Source organism: Acromyrmex echinatior, chromosome 12 (genome assembly GCF_024713525.1).
Source record: "Acromyrmex echinatior isolate Ae372 chromosome 12, ASM2471352v2, whole genome shotgun sequence".
NCBI classification, from domain to species: Eukaryota; Metazoa; Arthropoda; class Insecta; order Hymenoptera; family Formicidae; genus Acromyrmex; species Acromyrmex echinatior.
In genome coordinates, this window is record NC_141863.1 from 330,583 (window position 1) to 343,292 (window position 12,710).

General features: G+C 35.8%; 1 pseudogene across 1 annotated transcript in view; it reads right to left on the minus strand.

Moving 5' to 3' along the window:
* The window catches only part of LOC147907700 (uncharacterized), a 28,199-nt pseudogene extending 20,116 nt beyond the window's left edge, over positions 1–8,083 (minus strand). The window contains exon 1 of the transcript XR_015546901.1: positions 6,374–8,083. The product of XR_015546901.1 is annotated as an uncharacterized LOC147907700 (transcript). The remainder of the gene's footprint in view (positions 1–6,373) is intronic.
* Positions 8,084–12,710: the final 4,627 nt, after the last annotated feature.

Sequence of the window (12,710 nt, forward strand, 5' to 3'; positions counted from 1 at the left end):
TTACTCATCATCAATGATATGAAAATGTATAGAAAATAAAATAATTAACAAATAATATATAATACTATGACAATTGAATTTATAATTCTATTGTTGTCTTACAATTGATCTTAATCATTGTTATTCTTCGATCTTTGTGTTGCTAATGAATTATATTTTATGAGTTGTCTTCTATATAAATTATTTCAACTTTACATTAGAAAACTAAACTATTATTCTTATCAATTTTAAGTTAGAGATTACTTACAATACAAGATCGACGATACAAGAATAACTCGCATTCTCTGTAAGTCCGCGGTAAACACGCGCGTGTAAGAAATTTAGGATAGGGGAGTCCCGCCCTCGCCTCAGAAAATATATGCGTAAATCGGGGTAGCGGTGTGTGGTTTTCACCCGTGGCGCGTTCCCTTTATGAAACAAATATGACTTTTAAACGGAACGAACATCCAGACACTCGTAGAGCACTAACAGCGAGGAAAGATTAAAGTTGCGAGTCGTCCCGATGTTTTCGAGTGGCCTCCAGTGCTTTTAGTAGACATTTCTTGGTGATTAAAAGGGGCGTCGCATTAGGGCAACCAGCCAAATGAATCGGATTTCTTTCCAGCTTTATCAAAAATTCTGATTGTATTCCAACCTCGTTCGTTCATAAGTCTCCATTTTCATGCATCTAAATTCTTATAAATTAAACGTTCGATAATAATCTCGATAAGAATTTTTATCGTCTCTTTCGATAATAAAAAAAGAATTTAGATTAGTTATTTAGTTAATTGCAATTCACATACATAATAATTAATATACATATATATATATATATATACTGTGTGACAAGAAAACCAAACTTTTGCTACCATTAAATAATCAAGATTTTACTGTATTATAATGTCATGATATCGCCTTTTTCCCTTTATACCCTTCAACGTTGAGCGTCACATCAAATAAGCGTGCATCATTTTTTTGTTTTAATTATTTGATCGATAGAGTATCTCTAATAACCGTCAAACACCCCAAAATTATGATTTCGACAACGATAGATGATACCGCCCCGAGGCGTCCAGAGCGTCCAGCGGATCATCCCCGAAAGGAATTCAGCCATGAGACTCGTGATCATGATCGTTGTAGTTGTCGTCGTCCCGACGAAACTCGATCGCTTGCTATAAACTTCGATAAGCGAGCATGACGAATGTGCGCTGGGAATTCCTCGACCCCTCTCGATTCGATACGCGGAAAAATAAAAGCGTGCATTGGTTGTGCAACTTCCGTTTGCCTGCCTGCTTCCTTCCTTCTTTTCTCCAGATTTCACGCGAGCGAGAACCAGTGATCACGCTTCTAACTGCCAATAATTCTTACCTTCCTCTCTTTCCGATTTGCCAGTTCGCTCATGTCGATCGACACAAAATCCCGGGTTTTACTTTGAATACCGCATTGATTAACTTATCTAATCTAATTTAAATGCGAACAAGGGGACGACGACGACGACGTCGACATCGACGACGCCTTTGCTTGCATTCGCTTGGTCCCACTTGAAGGAAGGAGGGCAGAGGGATGAAAAACGTAGGTCGAATCCAAGTAGCGTCGTCGAAGAAGGGTGTGAGAAAGCGACGTCGGTGGTGGTGACGACGCCGTTTGCGTCGGAGGCAGCAAGGAGCGGGAAAGGGAGACGGACAGTGGAAACATCAGGAGCGTCGGCAAGTGTTCCCTCTCGGGACAACATGAGAGGGATGAGAGGAAGGCTTCAAGCGGGGGTGGTTGTTCTCGGGGATAGAGAGACAACTAAGAGGAAAAGAGAAAGATAAAAAGATAGAGACGCTGACGTAGGATAAAGAGAGGAAAAGGTAGAGAAAGAGACAGGATAGCGAGGAGAGAATCGAGAATAGAGAACGGGAAAAGTAAAAGAGGAAGAGAGAGAGACAGAGAGAGAGGACAGAAAGGATGGAATAAAAGAGGATAAGCGATCTCCATTTGCAAGAGAAAGAGAACGAACGGGGTGGAAACAAGAGACGAAGCGATCCGGGATATGGGCGGGTTACCGTGTACGTGTGTGCGGAAGGTAGGTAGGTAATACATGTAGAGGGTGGCAGAGAAAGAGAGAAGAGGATGAGAGAGAGTAGCGGATGTGGCGGGTAAGGCGAGCCGGGGCATACAAACCGCCGTGTAACGCACCAAATTGAGTGCTGAATCCCGGATTAAATCGGCGAGAGCGAAACAAGGGTATCGGGGGTTGAGTAGCGAGAGGGAGGGCTTCAGGAGGGAGAGGCGAGGGGAACGTCCGTGAAACCGGGGCGAAGATGGGGGAAAATCCGCACTCGGAGCCTAGTAGTCTAAGTCCGCCTCCACGTACATTCTCTTTCTCTCTCTCTCCCTCTCTCTCTCTCTCTCTCTCTCTCTCTCTCTCTCTCTCTCTCTCTCTCTCTCTATCTATCTATCTATTTATCCATCTCACTTGCGGGGGTGCAACTTGTAGATCTCACTAATTCTCCGATAGATCTCTGCCTACCCCGTCTCTATCCCTGTCTGTCAGGATGAAGGGATGGGAAAGGGGTGCGTCTCCTGCGTAAGTGGATGCATTTTGCGCCGCGAGGCTAATGTATCGCGGAAATTGGAGGTTTTGCGTCATGAATTGCGTGATGAAAGATCGTCGGCGAAAATGTCTTATCCCATTTCTCTTGTAAGTAAACGCAATCGTCTATATTTTTAAGAAATGTTTTAATAATTCTCATTAAATTAACTGTTCATTTAAGTACATCAAATAATAAAAATACTATTTGATCAAATGTTTAGTTATTCTCAAAATATATCTTGTTTCTCGTTAACGCAAAATTATATTTAAGGCTTAAGAAATTCATGAAGGAAAATAGACAAAAAATAAAAAAGTAAAACGTCTGTTTGAAATTTTACTGAAAAAAATCAGACTCGAATTAATTAAAGAATTTGCAATTGCAAAGAAGTATGCGATTTCTGGAGTACAAGCTATTACGCAAAAAATGAGAATCAAGTTAACGCCATGTCACGCGTGTACTTGAGGATATTAGAGGGAAGGCGTATCGAAGTACGGGGAATTTTAAATAAGTTTCCATCGGCATTACCGTGTCGAGCAGCCGCGGCTTATAAAGTTTCTCGTTAAAAAAAGGCGGAAAGGTAGATTCCATTATAAACTTTAAGGCATGAATTTTCATTTAATTTCATCCGCGCGGGCAAGCGAGCTAAACAGCCACGAGCTTCGATTTCCGATCCGAAAACTTCGTAGTACGCTAATTACCACCAACAACCGCGACACTCTGTAGACATTGTCACGTTTTCCCGATTGTACGATTACAAGACTAATGATTGCTACTACCACCTGCACCGAGACAATTAGTTTACAAGAACAAATTAAAATTAACAAGAGAATAAAAATTTGTTGTATTATTGTTATTCTAATTTTTCAGGATATTGCAATTTTTAACACTCGATTACATAATTGATCGTAAATTTTATATTAAAATCTAAAAATATGTAACTATTGAATAATACAAATCTCTAAACAGTGTAAATGTCTGTGTGCAATGTAAGTATTTTTAATATTAGGACATTTGGTGAAATGAAAGAAAAGATAATAATCGCTCAATGATACCCAACTAACAATCAGAGAAACCTCTTGGATAGCTATTACAAAGAACAACGTGAGAACCGGGGTGTTGAAGAAACACGACTAGGGGCTTTTAAACATGTCGCAGTTCTGCTCGCGATGCTCTCGAGCAGGGACATCAATGCGAAACCACCGACGATGATCCGACCGAGAACGCAACGAAGGGACTCTGCAGGCTGTTCACACAAAGAGAATTTGTTGTACGTGTGCGTAATGCTCATTTGTGTGTATATATAGGGTGTTCCAGATGTAGAATTTTAAGGACAGAGATACACTCTTTGACCATATTGCATCTAAATCTTCTTTAATGTCAAGACGCTAATAACTTTTAAATATTCAATGATTGAACTTCAGAGAAACGAGTAATTAATAAAGACATAGAATTAATTATAAAGAATAGACATGAAATAACATGAACTTTCAATAGAATTTTTGTTTAAGACTTACAAAATATATCGTAGAAAATTTCAATAAACGATACGATTTCTTTTCAACGAAATTGTTAAACAAATTTTTTTCCAAAGAAAAATCTTCAAATACATCATTATTTAGAAATATCATTTAAGTATATGTATTAGAAAAATATATAAGACACCCTATATATTTAGATACATTAATGCGAGGGATGAAAAGAGGCAGGGAACGACTGCCACTACGGAACGTAGTAATACAGCTCACTGTGAGTGACTTTGCAGCGCGATTCAGGAGAGGTATGGGGATCCGCAGGAGGAGAAGAAGGCGGAGGAGAAGGGGACGATGCAGAAAGGCAGAACGCATAATGGCTGGAGATCAAGAACTATAATAGACCGACGCGGCAATACGTGGCTGGGCTGCATATAGCAGCGACTGACTCCGACTGACTGACTGCTTATTTGTATTATGGCATTATAAGGGCAACCCTATATCCGGACGGGGGTAGGACCCCTAGGCTTTTGGGCCCCGTGCCGCGTTGAGCGAGATAGAGAATCGCCGCTGTCGTCGTTTCGGGCCGCCCCGAGTTCAGCCGAAAGTCACGAACTGATGAAGGGACGGGACGCCCATGCAGTTGACCTGCACCGCCTAATTTGACGCTTTTGGACCATTGTACCTGGATTTCATTCGCGTGAGACGCGTTTCTATACCGCGCGCCGTGACCGAAAAAGTGGCAGCGCACTTTCTGGTATCCGTTTGTCTGGAGTCCCGAGAAAAGGCGCGCACAAGCAGAATGCGGAATGGCGAAAGAGAGAACGAGACCCTCCTCTTCCACCCTAGATCGCGAGAAGTCAATGAGCGGGAGTCGTTTCCTCTTCTATCTTTTCATAGTCGTGGCGCTCGGTCGATCCGTCGTGGACCAAATTATTCGACTCCGTTATCCTTGGCCGAAAACGTGTTATAAATCATACGGAAATTTCCGGGCTCCCGGATATATATACACGATTTGTCGAGATCGTAATGAACCTGCGGCTGACTATTTTGTCCCAAGGTCCCGCCCAAAGGGCCCCGTCGTTGAATTTCTCGAGTGTACATCATATTTTGTAGTGGCCTCCACTATGGAGGGGTTACTTCCGCTGCGTACAAGTTCGTTAGTTTAGGGTTAATAAAAATATGGCATATGTATGCACGTATAAATAGATGTTCTGTTGACCATAATTTATCTGTACTTTATAGAATTTTAATTGCATAAATGCAAAGATGATCTCTCTTGTTTAATAATGATCATTAACCCCTTTAGACCTGATTTTATTAGAATCATGTTAAAATTTTTCTTTAATTCAATTCATACGTACTTAAATAAATAATTATCTCTCATATTAAACAAACTAATTTTTTTTCAAAATTTTGATTATTTTTCCAACATATATCTACATTATTACATACATCAGATCTCAGATGTTGATAAAATTAAATAATTTTAACAGGTAACGTCTTTAATTTGATTCTTAAATTTGATGTAGACAATGTTACAATATACGCTGGATCTAAAGAGGTTAAAATAATAATATAAAATTAATCAATTTAAAGAAATACGGAACCATCTCTATTTGAATAACGATACACGAAGAAAAATATTTAATTGAATTAACTGGAATTCTGATGGAAAATGAATGATCCAGAATTATAATAAATTAAGTCTATTAGATTTCTGGTTAAATCTACTAAAATTTTAGTAGATTTAATCAAGAAAATTCTGAATATGTGTTGGTTACCTCAACTAAAATTCTAATTTTAATCAAAATTTTGGATCGTCATTTTTCAGTCATCAGAATTCCAATTAATTCAACCAAACATTTTTTTCCGTGTAGTAAATAAATGCTGAAATGACCTTAACTTATAGACGCTTTCACATATATCATTTGTAACTTAAAGGCAATTGGCATTTCAATCAATTGGCGTTCATTAACGAGAAATGCGATTCCAATCGAATGGATGAGGTGGTACAATTTCGGACATGATATAATTCTGAACAAAATAAGCTTTGAATTCCACTTCAAAATTTGGTAGCCATAATCACTGTGTAGAAAATATTAAAGATGTATGTAAAAAAATTTGCATAGCCGAATAAACGAAAATTATCCAACCCCATTTTATGTGCGTCTCTGTAATAGAAATATGCAATTGAATAATTTTCTTTATGATTGCAGTTATGCAAGTTAATTTGGGGTTAGAGGATACCACTAAACAAGAAAAAATTAAACTTGAATATCGAAAATTGAATTCAAATCTTATTTTGTTCAGAATTATATCATATTCGAACTTGTATCACATTACCTTATACAACGAACGATAGTTCACTAGGATACCCTGTATAGGACCAGATCGCATCGACACCAATCAGAGGCGTGTCCTGCGGGCCACCAGAAGGATGAAGGACAAGCAACCGGTAGGAGAGATCGACGTGATCGAGCTCTCGCTAATACGGAGAGATTAGCTGCATCTGTTCGCCGTGCAACGCATTGTGCGCCCGCTCGCGAGGAATCCACCGTGGAAACTTCACGTGATCGGCCCTCCACCTCCCCTCTTCCCCCGATCACAATAATGATGTCGGTTTTCTACGCGGCCACCGCGCCGCGCCACACCACACCGCGCTGCACCGCGGCCATCCATCACCGACTGGTTATTATTTAAGCCGCAAAGTGACGTCATAAATACGTCGTTAGGCGCGCGAGTCGTTGCGCCGGGAACAATGTTGCTCGCGATGACATTGATGCATTAGGGCCCCGTCTTTATTCCGCGACGCGTCCGCCGCCGCGTCCACTGGGATGGCTGCACCGTGCTAAGGAATTAAGGAATTAATAAACTGGATAAATAATAATAACAGCAGTGGCATCGTGGTAAATCCGTGTCTCGATTAGGGAGGGTGCCGATGAATGATTGCCCACCCGTAATAATTAAATTTCTTATATGAAAGAGGATATATTACACACTTTTCCTGTGTATCTACGTTTTTAAATAAAAACATTAATTTTTTTGGCGTTAATATAATACTTACACTAAAAACATGACAAACTCAAATCTATTTTTTTAAATGTTTCCGAGAAAAAAAAAATAAAGCGAAAGAGAAAAAATAATGTGTTTATATATCGTGATGTTTCTTTATTGTTACAAAAATAATTTCCAGAGTAATGAGTTCAAATCTTACTTTCAATAGATTTTGAAAGACATATGTGGGAAATATATAGTGTGAGAAATATTTCACAATTAAATAAGATACGATATTTATGTAATAATTAATAACAATTTTATTATTATTAATAAGAAACATGTCCTAATCTTTTATTAATTTTTATATCTTATATCTACCATCAATCTCAATAGTAATACACGCACTGACACATGCGTGAATCAAATTTATGCCTAACAGGCAATGGCGAATTTGTTTAGGATAATTTGCTTGAGACGGGTATCCTGGCACCCTTGTCAGAAATCCACGATATAAACAGCAGCGTAAGATAGAAAGAGAGAAGAAATAGAGAGGAGAATTTAAATGTTTTCCCCGCCCTCGAAAGGGATGTTGCGGCGGGTGCAAGATTTGCTGTTGGATGGGTAGATAGCGATCTTATAGCTCGATTTAACGGCGTGAATTTTGTTTTTAAGTGTCGTAGAGGCCTACTATGTCCGTTCCTCTTGATACACAGACAATGCTTGGTAATAACAGTAAAACATGGCGATACGATAGCATCAGAACCTATCAGATAATTCCAATTACTCCTTCCATTTAAATATACTGTCACGAATTTACTATGCTATATATGATTCTAATATAATGTTCTGCTTGAAAAGATTGATTTCTAGACCAAATGTTACTTTATTATGGTATAATTTAATTTCTGCGGACTCTTATTTAAAAAAAAAAATCCTCCATCTGCAATCTATTTATTTTACTATTCTGTAGAGTTTACGAAGGGTGGAAAAATTTAGGGTTATTTTTTAACATTGCTACTAAAAAAAATTCTTAAATCTAAATAATATTTTCTTGAATAGTATTAAATAAATATTTTTTTACTACAAATAAATATTTAATAAAAAAAAAAAGAAATAATTAACTTAAAACTTTCATTTAAAACTTAAATCCAGTAATATATATTCACGTTAGTAATTTATTTCAATATTTTAATATAATTTTATTTTATTATATAATATTATTTTAATATAATTTGTTATTGTATTAAATATTTATTTCTATAAGAAAATGTTTACTTAATATACTAAGAAAATATTACTTAGAAAGCTTTTTTCAGAGTATTAAATTACCAAACAAGTTTTTAACAAGATATTTTATCTTGTTAAGAGAAAAAGGAAACAGATTCCACACCTTCCTTTATTTTGGAGAAATTTGAGAGTAAAATTTACGTGCCCCTCAAAAAAACATCCAGATTGAAAACGGAGAAATATAATAATAATATGTATTTAATATGTACATAATATTTTTTCTTTGAAAAAAAAACGTATACACATATATATATATATATATATATAATATATATATGTATATAATTTTGCTAAAAAGGGAAAATTATATCACGACCAGACAAGATTTTAACGCATGTTCGTACAAAATATAAAATATTTTTTTACTTGTAAATCCATTGATTATTTTATGATTTCATCGGATTAAGAATAAAATTAGATATAATTCTAAATCAATTTTGCTTATAACTCTAAATAGCTTGAACGAAATTTGTCTTGTCACAACAATCAATTGGTGTCGCTAATTCAATAAGTGTCTCAGATACTTTTTTCGGTCTCGCAACTCTTCTGTAACCAATGTAATTATGACTGACAGAAAGTGGCAAAGTATTGAAATAACCGAATATAGTAGCGAGGAGCGAGCTCTTAATTAGCGGAGGCAAAGTGTGCATTATATTTCTCATATGAATCGTTTATTCTTATGCTTATAGCGAGCCGGAAGTGTACGGTTGCATGCATGATTAATAACTTACTTTCACCGATCTCGCTAACAGCCGCAGTCGGAGTTATCATTACACTTACACGTTGCAATAATAGATGACAGAATACTAAGATTCTCTTCTTTTACATTGTTAAATCCAGTGTCAACAATCAACAATAGAAATAAATTTCCAAGAAATGACAAATAAATATAAATAATAAGTATAAATATAAAAAAAAAAGATATGAGATTGATAAAAAAATTGGGGAGTGATGAATCACCTTATGTTGTCTGGTTATCTAATTTGCGTATATGACAGATCTTAGCACGTTGCAATTAAATATTATAGATATTACTGATGATGGTTAAAAGATTAATCAAACTATCTAAATTTTCAAGACTAATGTTAATAATATATTAAAACATTTTATGAAATAATAGTTCACTTATTACAACACCAATTCCCATTAGCCCTTTGTCTTTTTTTAAATTATATTATATTTATGTGTATCAAATTTAATCTAATTTAAGTCGTCACTACTCCTACTCAATATATCATTATTTTATACTAAAACGTTGGAGTTGAATGGTTTAAAACAATTCAAATTGGGTTAAAATTGACACTATAAAAATAGTGTAAAATTATTCTAAAAATCCTCTCGAAGACTTTGAAAATATCTGAAAGTGTCTGAAAATATAAAATTACTTGTAAAACTTTGAAAATCACTGACATTATAGTTACAAAAATTTTCAATTTAACTCAAGAAATGTGTAAAGACTCAAATTTAGTTAATATTTACTAAATACATATATTATTGATAACCTTGTTTTCTTTAATATTAACTAAATTTAAGTTAAATTTAATATACATTTCTTAAATTAAATTTTTTGTTTTAGTTAAAAATAATAATATATTGAATAGAAGCAATGGCAATATGAATTCAAATAGAGTTCAATTTAACACTATAGATCTAATAGTGTAAAGGACGATTTTTTTGTGTTAACACAGTTAGATATAATGTCATATAATTAAATTTAATCGTATTTTATAAAGAGCTAAAGGAGTCACCATCGCGCTTCACTTTTTGATTGTTACAACACAATCGTGTCAATCGCGTATCCGTGACGGGAAATTCTCTCAAAGGTATAGGTTCTCTCTCCCTAGCACCATATTCTACGGCAGTGTCCTGTTAAACCATTTCATTGACCAAATTTAACGCTAATGCTGTCCAAATACGACAGCCGCTTTTGTTGGGGGCCATGAAAGGATCCGGTGCCCCGAACGAGAACGATGGGAAGGGGGGAGGGGATACAGCTGCTGCACCGGGGCTTGGTAAGGGCCGACAAACAGGCTTAAGTCAGTGTCCTTCCTCGGTCTATCAGTCATCGTAAGCGTACGGAGAAAGCATCCGAGCGTTATATAGATCCATTCACAGGGTATCTGATGGTCGGTAGCGACATGCACACTGCTGGAAGTCACACTTTTACACCTAACTCTCTGATGCAGCGTGGAGCACGTCATTAGACTTTGAGCGAAAACAGGTTACAATTGCACGACACGGAAACTGAGAGCGTCGTGAACTTGAGCGTAATTATGGCGAAATTTTAAAGAACCTTCTTCTACGATAGAACGATTTTTTTCGTTTATCACAAAAACGAACGATTAAAACTAGTTCCCAAGTTGTTAACGTCAATTTTAATGTTTTGCACTTATATATTCATGTTATTCTGTAGAATAAACGATAATATTGATGTACACCTGCCGTCAGTTATAAATTTTGTATTATGATCTTTGACGTAGTTCTTTTAGAGGGATTATATGCATAAAATAAAGCCTGTTGTAGCAATGAAAAATAAAGTGTCCTTATCCGCATCTCCTTCTGTCACATAAAATATGTGGAAAAATATGGGAAATGTGTGATCACTGTGATCACTGGTAATCCCTTGAAAATACAATTGATTTGCCTCGATTATCTCCGGTAATGCTGAAATGATGGGAATATAGGCACCATCGAAAACGGCCGATAAATCGCAAATCGATTCACGTAACTTGGATATGCACGTTTCAGTTCCAACAGATTTGACGTGAATGATTAATACGGCCGCCACGTTATTCCGGCCGGTGTTTTAATATCTTCAAATGTTGGGAAATTCAAATAATTCCATCGAACGTAGTTATAGGGTTTGATCATAAAAACGACGTCCCGGTGATTCCGCCGGTCTTTACCGGTCACGTGTGTTTTGTGTGTATCGCAATGTATACGATACACCCCGTTCACGTAATATATGCGTTTCGATCTTTTACGACGGATCGTATAAGCGTTTTACAGCCGCGGATATAAAGTAGCCCTATAAGAAAGAAGCACTGATCACCAGTAGGCCATTAATGGCGCTACGATGTTGTGGAGCGTCGATTATTCAGCCTCGGAATCGAAAGTCCAATTACTGGAAAGCGATTTTTTAAGCATGTAGTTGGTACTCGCACGCCGTTCAAAAGTTGTAATATTAACAAAAATAATTTTATCAAATTCACAGGTTAATCCCATCAATTTTCGCGGGTTCAGAAGTTCGGGCATTTTCTTCAACATTTTGAAAAATTGTTTATAACAAATATTTTTCACAATATTACATAATTTTAAGTTACGTAATCTTATTCCTCGAATTTTGATTAACAAAATAAAAAATCATACAAGTATATTAATTTAAGTACATTGATTTAAACTATTTAAGTGCACTGAGGCTGTTTTCCAGCAGGACACAGAACATTATGTTCCACTGTAAGATATTTGTTGGAGCGCAATTTAGTTTCAAAGTGTAACACCAGAATGCATTGTAGTCTTCCATTCTTATTCTTATGATTATATTTAATGTATCAATAATAGAAAGAGATTTATGATTTTTATTTAGACTTAAGTTATTTTTTCAAAATCGGCGATTTTTGATGGTTTTATTGCAAAATAAGTATGGCTACCAAATAATTTTTTGAAAAGTTGGTAACATTGGCTGCGTTCAGCAGACTCAACTAAGTTGAGTCCGCTGAATGCGCTCATTGATATATTTTACACGATCGTACTTAGCTCTTTACAATGTCACAATGAATAGTGTAATACTGTATCATCTATGTACGTTGTTGGAAAACACCCTGAACCCGCGAATATTAGTTAATTAAATTCCGGACGAATACCATTTAAGGTTAAAGACAGTTATACTTCAGGCATTTCTGTTTCAAATAGTAAAAAAAAATGTAATTGTAGCAACCATTTAGTGATAAATAATTCAGTATTTTGGGATAAAGGATGTATATGAATCGATGAAAATGTACATTAAAATATATACTCTGATTACATTCGCAATAATCTTCGATAAATTTTTACATTACAAAATACTTTATTATCTTTTTTATTTATTTAAAGCATGTTTTATTATCTTAGATATAAAAATATGAATTGCAAATGCGAGGGACATAATTTGCTTTTTAGTAATTCTCATTTACAGAATCGACTCGATTCACCGACCAAATCAATACCAATAAATGGCGGATTGCACTTAAAATTCAGCAGCAATTAGCCGTGTAATAATCTGTATGTTAATTGTGTACATTAATTGTTTACTCGTTGGAGCGAATACAAATAGTTGCAAACGCAAATAGTTAACTACATTAACTCCGTCAGATAAATTAATTATGTATATTCTCGTTCACACGTACATCTATTTATA